General features: G+C 34.6%; 1 long non-coding RNA gene across 1 annotated transcript in view; it reads right to left on the minus strand.

Moving 5' to 3' along the window:
* LOC141570430 (uncharacterized) overlaps positions 1–15102 on the minus strand; it is a 50977-nt gene extending 35875 nt beyond the window's left edge. The window contains exon 1 of the long non-coding RNA XR_012494436.1: positions 15019–15102. This is a non-coding gene — a long non-coding RNA (uncharacterized LOC141570430). The remainder of the gene's footprint in view (positions 1–15018) is intronic.
* Between the last annotated feature and the right edge of the window lie 462 nt (positions 15103–15564).

Below are 15564 nucleotides of genomic sequence, written 5' to 3' on the forward strand. Positions count from 1 at the left end.
TAACAGACACTCTTCTTGCTGACAATACTTGGAATCATTCAGGAAGAGCTTTCCTGTTTTTTGTCATTTTACACCCATTATCTTGTTCCATTGCTATCTTGACATGTTCCCTTCTCACAGCTTTGATTCAGGAGACTGAGATAATAAATTAGTTTAGACTGTGTTTGGAAGAGACTAGAAATTCTCAAGAATGACTGTCCTCTGTAAAGCTTGCACAGCTGTTAGTTCTGCAGGCTGGCCAGGGCCAGTTTGTCCCCAATTGGCTCTGCAGGCTGGCCAGGGCCAATTTCCTCTGACAAGTGTCATTACTTCTTCCCCAGGTAGAGTTTACCTTCATTCGGGCAAAAGAGGTTACCCTTGTGCCAAATATTGCTACATACATAGCAATTGGATCCATTGCTCAGATGAATTCTCTGAAAAATCAGACAAGAATGTAGCTAAGCCATGCATAACCTTGCCAAACACCTCCTCAGGAAAATTCCTGGAGATTGGAAAAGGATCTCACTGTATTCAGTACTCTAGTCTGTCACCTTTGCTTTGTCACCTTCCCTAGTCAGCCATTCAAAAATAGCATCTCTTCGATCATCCTCTATCCCCTTATCCTGCTTTAATTTTCTTCTTTGCACTTTCACCATCTGATCTATTAGGCTATATTTTGTTATTCAGCTATTGTTTGTCTCCCTTAGAATGTAAGTACCATGAGAACAATGACTTTGCTTTTGTCTGTTACTGAAACCCCAGTGCCTGGAACTTCAGAGATGTTCAATAATATTTGTTGAACAATGACAAATGACCTTGATGTAGTGATGGGTTATAGAAACAGCTGAAGAACATGATGGTTTGCTATGTCGTAAGGCTTGTTTTTTTTGCCCCCTCCATAAGTACACACACACTCGTAGACATATACATGCACATACAGAGAAATCCAGAGCAGCTCGTATGATCATCCCGACCTATGATAAAAGATATATACTCATTAAATATTTGTTGATTGAGTAAATGCATTAAAGAAAGCATGAGTTTGATAATGAGTCAACAAATTGTGCTTCTAATTACAGAAACTGAAATCTTAAAGAGTAAGGAAAATAATCCCTCTTTAGAAACATTGACATATAAAAGCATGAATTACATTTGTCCTAGACTCTCTGGGCACATTTTCTAGTTCAATATGCCTGCTTTGATGTCAACTTTTGGCCACTAAGAGCTACTACACTCAACAGGTATTCTTCTTTAGAACAAGATGGCAGTAATAATGAAGCAGGGAAAAGGATGTGACCCATGAACATTTTAGTACTGCTTCTGACTTAAACATATTTTAACATTTGTTGACTAAGAAAATTGAAATGATTCTAAAAAGGAGCAAGTAGAAGATAAAAGCCTCTGTATTTCTAACAACCAAAAATAATTAAAATTTCAGTGTTATTTCTTTGTATTTATATGTGGACATTCTTTTGAGTAGTCTGTTAGATTAATGAATGAATATGTAAAAAATAGATTGATATACAGATAGATAATGTCGTTCTCCTATATATGAAATTTTATACACTTATTTTACTTGAGTATAACATAAGACTCTTATTTATTGAAAATCCTTTATAGAAATCATTTTAATGGCCGCCTTCTATTCTACTATGTACATATTCCTTAATTATTTAACCATTTCCATATTATCTAGATTCATTTCCTCTTTTTTTCTGGTATCAATCACGCTGCCATGATCATATATGTACAGAAAGTGTTTTCTTTATTAAGCATTATTTCTTCAGCTTTCATTTAAAAAAAAAAAAAAAGGAATCATGGTATCAAAATGTTTGAATGTTTTTTATATTTCCTGACATGATATTTTTAAATCTTCGAGGAAAAGCCAAAACAAAGAGAGAAAAAGGCACATAAAGATAGGTATATTGTGGATTCCACAGTGTTCCCACTTTTAGTATATACTTGTTTGAATGCATGGAGTTGTGGGCAAAGAAGAGTGGGAATGCATGTGTCAAAAAACGTGTTGCCCACTGAGGAGCATGATGGCAGCAGGGCGATTTTTCTCTTCTTTTTCTCCCACGACACATTAGCCTTCTTGGATTGTCACTTTGTAAGTTTAGGAAGCCCATGAACTGTAGAGCACAAATGGGAAGATATCATTCATTTATGCACTCAACAAATATTGATTGAATAACTATTATATGCCAGGAAATATTCTAGGTACAGGAGATACGGTGGTGAAAGAGAGGGACCAAACCTACTGAGAAATAAGGAGAGTAAGTGCCAGGCAGAGGAGTTATGAAGAGTCATGTATAGGAAGTCATTGATTTGCTGCTTTGGTTTTAGAGGTCAAGGATAAGCCGCTCAGTGGAAGGCAAGCTGAAACTCAGATGTGAAGGGCAAGTAGGAATCAGGTCTTCTGATTTTAGGGAAAGATCGTTGTAGGCAGAATAAACAATAAGTGAAAGTTTTCTCAGTAGGGAGCTTGCTCTGTCATAAAAAATATAAGAGGGGCAGTGTAAGTGAAATCTATCATTTTCTTCAAGTATCAAAGTAGGGAATAATAAAACAATTGAAATATGTGCTATTTTGTTATTAGAAAACTCATACACTTTCACATTAAATTATAGTTTTTGCAGATATATTTAAATAACAGTTATGCTCATAGCTACCTCAAAATTATAGTATCTATTATGTATCCCGCCATGGGTTATATCACACTGCCATGATCATATATGTACAGAAAGTGTGTTACTATTATTAATTAATGTTTGAATAAAATAGCATACACATCACTGTAACAAATTTCTTTTTAACATATTTTGATGATTGTAGCAACTCAGTTGTCTTTCTTTCTTTCTTTCTTTTAGCTTTATGCCTGTAAAAAGTTTTTTTGAGAAAGAGGTCACAACTTCATTAGAGGGCTGAAAGGATTCATGGCACCAAAAGAATTTATGGACCCCTGGCTAAAGGAAAGAAGGCTTGTGTAATTTTTTTCAACCCTAACGTAGGGAGTATATTGTTAGTTTGTGGCTTGTCCATGCCAATGAGTCAATTAACCCAAGTAACCACAGCAAAAATTATTTATGTACTTTTTTTCTCTTTCTTTTTAATAGACTTTATTTTTTTAGGGCAGTTTTAGATTTACAGCAAAATTTAGTAGGAGGTACAGAAATTTCCAATATTCTCCCTGCCCTCACTCATGCATAGCTTCCTCCATTATCAACAATGCTCTGAGGTAGTATATTTGTTACAATTACTGAACCTACAAAGACACATCATAATTTTCAAAAATTGATAGTTTACATTAGGTTCACTCTTGAATTTGTACAGTCTACCATACAGAGTAGTTTCACTGCCCTAAAAATCTTCTGTGCTCCACCTATTCATCCTTCCTACCCTACTAACCCCTGGCAAACACTGAACTTTTTACTGCCTCCATAGTTTTTGCCTTTTCCAGAATTTTATAATTGGAATCATACAGCAGGCAGAGTTTTCAGATTGATTTCTTTCACTAAGTAAGTAATATGCATTTAAGTTTCCTTCATTTCTTTTCAAGGTTTAATAGATTTTTATTTTTAATTCCATTGTCTGGATGTATCACAGTTTACTTATTCGTTCATCTACTGAAGGACATCATGGCTGCTTCCAGGTTTTGACATTATGAATAAAGCTGCTATAAACATCTGTGTGCAGGTTTTTGTGTAGGTATAAGACTTCAACTCTTTTGGCCTAATACCAAAGAGTGTGATTCCTGGATTGTATGGCAAGAGTATGCTTAGTTTTGTAAAAAACCACCAAACCGTCTTCCAAAGTGATTGTACCATTTTGCATTCCCACCATCAATTAATCAAAGTTCCTGTTTCCCCATATTCTTGCCATCATCTGTCATCAGTGAACTGGATTCCGGCCATTGTAATAGTAGGCATCTAGTGCTATCTCATTGTTATCTTAATTTGCATTTTCCTGATGACATATAATATAAACTAGCTTTTCATGTGCTTATTTACCATCTGTATATCTATTTCATTGTTTTCTTAGTTCATGAAATGCATAGTTCCAGCTAGCAAAGGACCTTTCATTAGAAGGTGGTTAGTGAATATTTGTTTAGGTAATTGGATTTGACTGCAAAGCATGTAGAACCTACCTCATAAATGACTTTTCAATCCACAAGTTAGTTGTAGTTCACTGGACCTGTTCTAAATACTTAAATTTTTAAATATTTAAACAATCAAAAAAGCAGTGAACAGAATAGACTGAGGGAACACTTCCAGTAGACATGTTTTTTGAGAGAACTGTAAAACATACCATTATATGAAAAGAATAATTTCTCAGCCTTCTCACTGTCATTTTACAATTGCTCAGAAATCTTTGAGGGGGCTTCACCCTTCATTAGATGAAATCCCAATTGGATCATTGTGATGTGACAAGTAATTTGGCCTCTTCAACTCTGTCAACCACAGGTAGAAAACTGGATAAAAATTGAATTATGATATATCAACCTCTGTATCTCAGTTTATTTTCCCTGGGTAAAGGACAAGTAACAATTTTCTTTTACTCATAGTGGAAAAATATTCCTTTGAGTTGATTATAGTATTATTTACTAATTAAGTGTTTTCTAGAGTCACCATTTTAAATGTCTAAAGATAATCTCGTACAACATGTTTAGCACTTATCCAGAAAATTCAATGCACTTATTTGATAAGTGAAGAGCTTGAACTATACATACTTTAATCAGAAAGTCATGGCATTTACATTTAGATTTTACTCTCACAGGTTAAAATGAAGAAATAATTATGAATATGCATGACTAAAGATGTGGAAATGTCACCATTTATTTGTTAATCCTGAAAAAAAAATTGTGAGTCTCTGTGGAGATTTCCAGTACATTCTATGACCTCGAAAATAACTGAGAGACTATGTTATGTATAACAGGTATTCTCATTTTTTTAATATCAAAAATGTTTTAAGAAATTCCTGGATATTCAATGGATTGCCAATACTAAGTATTTTCTAGCACTTTTAGAAGTTTATTTTTTTAAACAGTTTTATTGAGACATACTTGATCACAGTTTTATTTAATACTTTTTTTTAAAATTTAACAATTTTAGGACTACAGAAAACTTATGAAGACATACAAAGATAACCTTTATGCCTCACACCCAGTTTCTATTATCAACATCTTATATTACTAGGTATATTTGTCACAACTATTGAAATGATAGTTGTACATTATTATTAACTAAAACCCATGTTCTAGTTAAATTTCCTTAGTTTTTCTTAATGTCCTTTTTCTGTTTAGGAACCTCTTCAGGATAGTCATCATGTCTCCCTTAGGCTCTTCTTGACTGTTACAGTTTCTAAGGATTTTCTTGTTTTTGATTATCTTAACAGTTTGTAGTACTGGTCAGGCATTTTGTAGAATGTCCCTTAATTGGAATATGTCTGAAGTTTCCTCATGACTAAAATGGGTTGTATGTTTTTGTGTGTGTGTATAACCATAGAGATTATTCTCATCATACCACATTAAGGGTACATATTATTAACATGGCCTATCACTTAAATTTTGATCACGTGGCTTGAGGTGGTGCTTGTCAGGTTTCTGCATTGCTTCTTTTCTCCCTTCCCATACTATCTTCGGAAGGAAGGCACTATGTGTAGCCCACACTTAAAGGTGAGTACTTGTGTTCCACCTCCATGAGACCAGAGCATCTACAGGATTATTTGGATTTTTTTTCTGCATGGAAGTTTTATTTATTCTCCCAATTCACTTATTTATTCAATCATCTATTTATTTATATAAGAATGGTCTCCCATTGTACTCTGGGTTACAATTCATTACTACTCTATTTTATTACTCAAATTGTTCAACGTTTGGCCAAAGGGAGCTCTTTCCAATGGTTTCTGTGCTCCTTTGACATACCCTCATCCTGGTAGTTTTTGACTTCTTCTTTACTTTCCAACATTACATAATGCTCTAGGCTCATTTGGTACATTACTTGTTCTAGCATTAGAAGCAGTCATTTGTTCAAGAAGCCCTGGTTTATTTTATTGGAGAATGATATTAGAAAAAAGATTGGGGTGCTAGATGTATTTGTTGCTACTGAAGTATTGTTTCTAGATGTCCCATAGATGGCAGAGCAAAAAATATATATGTGTATATTAACCTATGTTTGTACATGTCTTGGAATATTTCCATATGTATTCATTTGAAGCTATGCTAAGCTAAACATGAATACATACTGATGCCTCCAACTGTAATTTATTATCACATGCACCATTCTACTTTTTCCTCTTGCTACTCTGCAACCTTCCACTCTAACAGTAGGAACTACTATGTGCTATCTATTTACTTATTGCTCAATTCCAGTATACGTGTACAGTGATTCAGAATTCTTATTCTTGATCTGTATGGGAAATAATTCTACCAACTAGAATACAGACACGTTTGCCATTAATTTTAGAGTCCACACCCATTTTCAAAGTTACTTAGGTCAGGAGATTTTCCCCAATTCCCTTCAGTTAGGGGATTTTATACATTTGTCAAATAGATTATTTTGTCATAATTTGCATTCCATTTTAGGATCCTCCAAACTTTTAAATTATTTTTATCTTCAGTTGATATATTCTAGTTGATATATTTTAATATATTTTGTGCTGCAAAGTTCTATAGATTTTCAAAAAATGACAGTGTCGTGTATCTATCATTGTAGTATTATATAATATTACATTATTATATAATATATCACCACTCCAAAAATCCTCTGTGCTTATATATTCAATGCTCCTCCCTTCCAAAAGCCCTGGTAACCAGTGATATGTTTATTATGTGTATAGTTTTGTCTTTTCTAGAATGTTACATAAATGGAATTATACAGCATGCAGCCTTTTTAGACTGGCTTCATTCACTTAACTATATTCATTAAGATTCATTATGGTTTTTGTGTGAATTGATAGATCATTCCTTTTGTCACTGAACAGAAATCCATTATATGGATGTACCACAGTTTGTTTATACCTTCACGTACTGCAAGCCTTCTTGATTGCTTCCAGTTTTTCACAATTTGAGTAATGCTATTATGAATATTTGTGTTCAGGTTTTTCTATGGACATAAGTTTTCAAATTAGCTGCGTAAGTACCTAGGAGCATTATTGGTCGATCATATTTACCTTCTCTGCAAAAGAAGGTCATTATGTGAAATAGGCAGCTACAGACACTCTTACCTTCTTTCAGTCCTTTAGAATGTACTATGTTATTAATGCTTTGATGCTGAGAATCTTTGCATATAAGGTCGGACAATTAAGTTCACGAACTTTCCACTGTGTGCTTCTCTCTGCTTGAAAAGCTTTTCTCCCTCTTCATTTACTTAACTCTTACTTAACCTTCAGATCTCTACTGAAATGTCACTGTAACCTTCAGATCTCTACTGAAATTCTTTATGGTCCTTGTTATCATTTGCTTATTTGGATGATCTATAAGCCCCATGATGATAGGATCTGTGACTGGGTCAAAGGAGTTTATCCCTCCTGCCTAGCAGAATGTCAGGGATCATTTTCATGGAACCTGTGCAAAGCTGAGCAATATTCTATGGTACTTCTTCTCTGAGATCCAACATGTCCTTGTTGATTTTAATGGAAATAGCCTTGATGCACAAAAACCAGTTCTGAAAATGGAATACAACTACCATACACAGCATTTTGTGTTCCCTGGAATTAGTTAATTGGCTTTCTATTTTTCAGAAGAGAGTCAAAAGAACCTTAAATTCAAAGGCCCATACATCAAAATGAAGGCCTATCACACACACACACAAAAATCACACAAAGATGAATGTTGTCAATAATTTTGTGAAATGTATTCCAGATGACCCTTTAGAATCAACTCCCCAAGAGCACACCCAGATATAGAGGGGGAGGAAGTAAAGATCTTATGCAACATTTGATAATCCTGTTTTTATGCATTCTAAAAAGTCCTTTTGTGAAATACACTGCTATCATGGAGTCTAGATACAGTGCCTATCATGGCAGTAGATTAAGAATAGCATGCTTGATTTAAGTAGAAAGCATAAAAAAGTCTTAGAACATCATTTTAAAAACACCTCTCATACTCTATTTTTTTAAGACTTTGTGTGAGAAAGAAGTAAAAAGCATCTTGCAGTCAGTACTGAAATTTTATTTAGAAGCCATCTAAATACAATGTATTTTGTGGCCCATAAAAAGCCATTTCTTCAAAGAAATTACCCCCCCCACACACACACACACACACACACGCACACACTACATACAGGTATATGTATTCCTCACATAGTTCAAGTAAAACTTGGGAAGTTCAGGTTTTCTTATGTGCCTGCATTAGAGTTGAACAAGCGAATGCCAGGCAGTATTGTTTTCTCTTAGTTTGTATTATGTCACAAGGTAAAAGAACCATTTCTTCAGCAGGGCAGCATGAGCAATGTTATGAGGGATTATTTATGGCTCAAATACATTTCCCAATGGGAGTTTGAGATTTATATCATTCCGCAATAACTTAACATTGAATATTACAATTACCCTTTTTATCCATGTTTGTAATTAGTAAAGGGAATGATATGGAAATTTTTAAAGCCAGAGATAATAATTCAAGCTCAAGTAGGAGCAGGTGCCAGGGGAGTTCCAAGTCAGGTGAAGCACTGCTGGCATTTCACTGACAGGATGTCCTATGGCACCAAGTATGCTTTGAAAATTATGGGATGGAAGAGAAATACATGAAATTGTTTTTACATTGGCTAAATTACATAAATGTTGAATTATGGCTCAAAGAATAATGAACTGTCATTATACAGGATCTTGGGATTGGGAAAGAAAAAAAACAAAAAGATACCTGAGACACAGAGGGTTGTTATACTTCAAAAGTCATGTTACTATGAATACATTTCCTTAATCTTAATATTTAGAAATTAAAAGCAAATTTAAGTATAGATGAACATCATCTGGACACTATTTGGAGCCAGCAAATTCTTTCAAGCAGTTATCTAAAAAGTCAAAAACAACAACAACAACAAAAAAACACACACAATAAATGGCCAATAGAGATTTTAAAAATATCCTAGAAAAATAATCAAACATGCTTTTTCTTCAATAATTACTTATAAAATATTATTCTCAATGATGGCCAAGATGCTGTTCCCCTCCAATAGGATTCTGAAGTCCATTCAATAAGTATTGATTCTGTATCAATTCTTATTGATTGATCAATACTTATTGACTGAGGTACACTAATTGGACATACAAAGTATGTACATGATTCTGAAGCTCTAGTGGGGAGAGAAATCAAATGCAACCACAATGTTATAAAGGAGTACAGGCCTGTGTGTTTAAGTGGCCAAAACAATGTGAGTTTTAGAAAGAGAGAAAGAATCTGATACTTTCCCTGAGGTTTAGCAATTTAGCAGCAGCAAATTGTGTCACGACTTGAGACAGACATAAGAGGTTAGCAAAACTTCTCACTGTATCAATGGACTATTGAGCTAGCATAGTTCTAAACCTCAGGCTAGTCAGAAAACTTCTCATTGTCTGGAAGAAAGCGGAGTCTTTAAATTGCAGGTATGATCTAGCCTAGAGACAAGGACGGAATCCCTAAAATTTTGCCATATATTTTTGGCTAGCTCCCTAAAAGCCCATTTTGATATTAGTTCAAACCATAGTCACTGCACTGAAATGTATCTTTATTAAGATGAGTGTAATGGGTTGAATGATGTCCCCCCAATGATATTTTCATGTCTTTCTTACGCTCCAGGAACCTGGGAATGTATCCTTATGCAGATATAATTAAATTAAGGATCATGAGGTGAGATTATCCTGGATTATCTGGGTGAGTTCTACATCCAATGACAAGTGTTCTTATAAGAGACAGAAGAGAAGAAGACATATACACAGAGGAGAAGATCCTGTGAAGAGAGAAGCAGAGATTGAGGTTATGGCATCTCAAATGAAGAAATTCCTGGACTACTCGAAGCTGCAAGCTAGCAACAAGGGAGGATTCATTCTTAGACGTCGGAGGGAGCATTGCCCTGCCAACACCTTGATTTCAGATTTCTGGACTCCAGAACTGTGAGAGAATACATTTCTGTTGTTTTAAGCAACCAGGGTTTTGATAATTTGTTATAGTAGCCAAAGGAAACTAATGCAATGAGCTTCTAGGAAAACTTGGCTTCTTTGCTGTCTCTCAGATGTGCTACATTCTTGCCTTCTTTTGGACTTGCTATGCCCTTTGCCTGAATACTCTTCCCCAATTATCTGGAGGACTTCCTCATCACTCATTTAGGTCTCTGCTCAGTTATGTCTTCATAAGAAGCTTCCACTGATCACCTAATCTAAAGTAGCAGCCCATCTCATGCTTCCTTACTCCGTTTTCTTAGTTTTTACTATCCTCTACCACCAGAATGTAAGCGTCACCTGAATAGTGATCCTGTGAGCCTTGTTTACTGCTGTAAATTCTACTCTAAGAGCCTCCTTTGCCTATAGTAGGTATTCAATAAATATATGTTGAGTGGTTGAATGAAATGGAGACCAAATGCTTTTTGTGGGGGAGGGTACATGGCAAACAGGAGAGAAAAGTAGTGTCCAAGAGGCCAGTGACAAATCAAAGCACCAGCAAGATTACATAAGTGGTGATCTCTAGTTCCCTGTAACAAGCTCATTAGTTATTAAACAGAAAGACCTCACATCATTGCAGATACCAGAATATTGGAAACATAAGTCTGTAAAGTTGGATATTAATAGACTATCTAAATTGACTCACTTTAATACTGAGATGCTTTATATGACTAATGCTTCATCCTTATCTCGGATATTTGCATAGCAGTGGCTCTTAATTTCTAAGCATTAAGTTTCTCTGTCCCTTGTTCTCTTTCAAGTGGTTAATGATGTGTAAACACATTTTAAATGCAATAGGAGAGCCTGCTATTTAAAGAATCCCTGCTGGTTTAAGTGCATCCTTTTTCATATAATAAAATAGTCAATGCTTAATATTTCTGCATCCATTGTTTTAAATAACATATTTAACATTTTTGAGGATAGGTAAGCTTGGTTCATCTAGTAGATCTCGCTTTTAATTTTCTTTTTTCTTTTTTTTTCATGAATTGGAGAAATTCTGAAGAGAGTAACATCGTTATTTGCTGCCAGGAGAAAGGAATTGCAGGACCAGAATTAAGCAATTCCGTTTTTATGCAATGCTACTGTGGAGTTTAACGTTTTTCGTAAGAATGAATGACTGAATCATCAACATTTCTTTCTTTCAGACCTCACCTTTGCTCCATACATTGTGGGAAATCACACATTCTCTCAATTTTTCAGGGTGATAACTTATTTTATAATCTTCAGCTAATAGCAAATTTAATAGGCTTCCAATTATCTGGTGTATCTTTAAAGTGAGCTGCTATTTTCAAAGATCTTTGTCAAAATTGATAAAGTAAAAAATTTATTTTATTTTTGTGTTACATTTGTGGAAGATGAAATGTTTTTGCCATGCTATACATTTTAGTTTAGCTCTAAAAAATCAACGGCTTCAAATAAACTATAAACGTTCACTTCTCCTTTCATTTAGTTAGAATATTAGAATTATCTTTCAAAGTTCTGATTATTGCCATAGAAATAGGGAGGAACTCAATCTTTTATTTATTTTGTTTGTTTTGTTTTTTCCCCAGTAAATTAGCTCTGAGATGCAGATTTATATGCAGGAGGTTTATTAGAGTATGCTCCGGACCCAAAATCGCTAAGAAAGTGAGGGATGCAGGCTTGAGAAGGAAGAAGTGATTGTCCATCAAATTGAAACAGAGGCAACCAAGCCCACAGGGATTGATGACCAAGGAAACAGAAATAGAGCTGTGAAGAAGGATAATGATACACAGTATACTCAGGGGCATGAATAGGTAAGTGCCAATAAGGGTATTACTTAATTTATACAAAGAACATCAAGCATGGATGGGTGGAAGGCTGAGGGGACCCACCTCAGTGTCAGAATCTTTTACCTGATTTCCATATGTGAGCCAGTTCTTAGATCTGAAACTCAATGAAGGAGTGAAGATCTCTTCAGATCTTCTCCAATTCGTTAAAAAAAGAAAGAAAGAAAAAATAATTAAAAGAGAGCTCTACTCGATGAACCTAGCTCCCTGTAGAGGTCCATGGCAAGTAGAAATAATGGCAAGCATATGTGATAATGATTCTGTTAGATCTTCCCCTAGTTATTCTCAAGTACCAGTAGGCACAGGATCCTTGAGAACATTGATACCTAGGAACATGAAGCACTGTCGTGACCCCTGTTAGAGAAGGGGTGAAGTAGGAAATAGAGTCCTGTGTCAGGTCCAGCTTAGCGTAGTTTCACTGGGCCCACAGATCTATTTTCCTCATTGTTTTAGCTCCTGAATATATAATTGGAAAAAAAAATGTATATATATATATACATGTATATATATACATATATATATATACACATATATACATACATATATATATACATATATACAGATCCCAGATACAGTAGTAGAGATTCATGTCAGTTTTAAAGTCCTAAATATGCAGGGGTGGTGGTCTCCATCACCATTTAGTTCATCATTCTGGCCCTTACAAAAAGGTAAAATCAATAAACAGTAGATTATCATAATCTCTGCTGAGTAATATTCCCAGTTTTCTTTATTTTATATGAATTCATCCATCAGCAAAGTAATAAGCCTATTTTAATTGACTACCTAATTTAGCTAGAGATTGAATTACTATATAGTCGTGGTAAAATTAATTTTTCAGAGAATATTTTTCACTTAATTTGGGTTGAATTCTTTTAGAGGTGCTTTGATTGTATATTTGCTGAACAATTTCTTATACATTTCTGCATGTCTTGTCTTTTCAGTTTTCTACCTTCTATGATTTCTTTCATTTGCAGCAGTTATTCACCCCCTTAGTATCTTTTTTCCCCAATCATTTTTCTCATCTCCTTTTCCACTTTATTTTTGTTTCTATTTACTAAGAACCTTAGATGAATGCAGTATAGTGAATTTACTAAGTAAAGACCTTCCTCCTTGTCCCTCGAAAGAATGATTGAAATATGAGAAGACATAATTCCAGAAGAGGAAGTGAGTATTATAGAAACATGTGAAAACTGGTGGACTATAAAATTAAATCAATGCATTAGACTATAACTTCAGTGGTTAGGTATATTTTGATGACAATCTAAAAAGTGATAGATGTTCCAGTTGACATCACTTCTAGATACTTGGCAAACACCAAACTCAACATTATCCACTGTTGATAGGTGTGACTAAGGCTACGTATTCATTCATTGGGAGCACTTACTTTGTAACTAATACCTTCCATTTCAGATTCTTCCTTTGTGTTTGACATATAGTAAAATAGCTTATCCAATATTTATTTATCTTTTCTGTAAATTAGGAAGAAAAAATACTTAGTCAATTTTCTTTCTTAAACTAGGTGTTAGTTAATGTGCTTTGTTGTATTTCTGTTTTCTATGCATTTTTGTATGTCTTAACTATTTCATAAATATAAAAGAAAGAATAACTGTGTTATACCCTTAAATTACCCTTTTTAACTCTGAGAATGGCAAAGGCACAAAGAGCAGACAGTTCAATGGCTGTTAAATCATGTGAACAATGATCAAAACTGTATATCTGATTTCTTCTAATTACTATGATTCTAGACCCTTTTGAAATTGAATAATTGAGGAGGATAAGATAAGATTATAATCATGTCAGAGACATATGAGTGTCTGCTAGAGAAAAAGCACAATTCTTGTAAGACGAACCTGAGGAATCCAATTAAACTTCTAGAATTACAGAGCTCTGAATAAAATTGAAGACTTTTCTCTGATTACTAATGAGAAACCTTTTGAGTGATTTTGCCAAAAGGTTATTTGCTAATTGGAACCAAGTGGAATTATGTCTGTGTGGTTCAGAAACTAAGCGAACTGCTGTTACATTAGAATGCAGGTAAGAATAGCAACTACTGCAACTGCCAACCAGCCTTATTAGGTGACGGCTGTAGATACATAAAGTTTTTTGTGCAATTGATTTTATTTTAGAAGTGTATCCCTTTCATAAGATTAAATGTAAAAATAATCTTTCCAAAGTAATACCTCCTTTTTCCAGCTTTACTGAGGTATAATTGAGAAATATAATTGTACTAATTCAAGATATATTAGATGATGATTTGAAATACATACATATTGTGAAAACGCTCACCACAATAAAGTCAGTTAATGCATCCATCATCTCATATAGTTACCTATTTTTGTGTGTGGCTAGTGAAAATATTTAAGATCTGCTTTCTAAGCAAATCTTAAGTATACAATACAGTGTTGTTAATGATACTGACCATACTGTCCATTAGATCCCCAGAACTTACTTGTCTTATAACTGAAAGTTTGTACCCTTTGACCAACATCCTCCTATTTTCTCCACCTCACAACCACTGAAATCATCATTCTCTTGTTTCTATTTGATGTTTTTCCCCCTTGTTTTTGCTTTAATGCAAACTTAATGGCCACTTGCAAATTATAAATCTTATTAATGTTCTTGTACAGTAAATTTTTATTTGCCTATGACAAAAGGTAAAATTATAATTGTAGAATGGTCTCTGGGCAGTGTTCATTTATTTTGATATCTAATCATTGTTCACATTTTTTATTGTAACATGTGCCAAAAGTCCTGACACACAAGTGTATAGTAACAGAAGGGACCAGAGTTACCACTGACATGTAAATATAGGCTGTGTCGAAGAATACTATAATTCCTGAAGACTCTTCATAATTAGTTCAAGTTGTATTATTTATTTTGTTATCATAACAATGAAATCATCTTGGGAAATGTGTCTATCATTAAACAAGTTTCATAAGTAGGATAATTTTATGGACTGAATTGTGGCCCTCCAAAATTCATGGGTGGAAGCCTACTCCCCAGTATGACTGTATTTGGAAATAAATCCTATAAGGAGGTAATTAAAGTTAAATCAGGCAACCAGGGTGAAGGTCTAATACAACAGGACTGGTGTACTTACAAGAAGAGGAAGAGACACCAGGAGTGTGACTGCACAGAGGAAAGCCATGAGGGGACACAGCAAGAGGACGGAAGGAGGCCATCTGCAAACCAGAAAGAGAGTTATCAGAAACCACTGCTTCCGGCACCTTGATCTTGGAACAACTGTGAGAAAGTAAATTTCTCTTGTTTAAACTACCAGACTGTGGTGTTCTGTGATGGTAGCCCAAGCAGACTAATAACAGGTTAGAATTTAAAAGGTATACCTTTATGTTAATCTCTTTTATATCATGTAAGATTAAAAAGACTGTTTTCCTTGGTGTCTGGAGATTCTTATCTCTTGGGAAACTGAACGGCTTTATAATTGCGAATTCTCACCCAAACAGGCCCTGCTCCAGCTGGGAACCTCTCAAAGGTGTATTCAAGGTGCCCATGTCCAGTCCTCTTTTATCTCAGCAGCTTGGCCAAAAACCTAGTTTTTCAGCAATCTTCATTATGGTGGTTGACAGATGTTGATCAAAAGGTTCATCGTGTTCAAAGAGATGAAAAATTTTTGCCAAATTCTCTG

Source organism: Rhinolophus sinicus, linkage group LG03, assembly GCF_036562045.2.
Source record: "Rhinolophus sinicus isolate RSC01 linkage group LG03, ASM3656204v1, whole genome shotgun sequence".
NCBI classification, from domain to species: domain Eukaryota; kingdom Metazoa; phylum Chordata; class Mammalia; order Chiroptera; family Rhinolophidae; genus Rhinolophus; species Rhinolophus sinicus.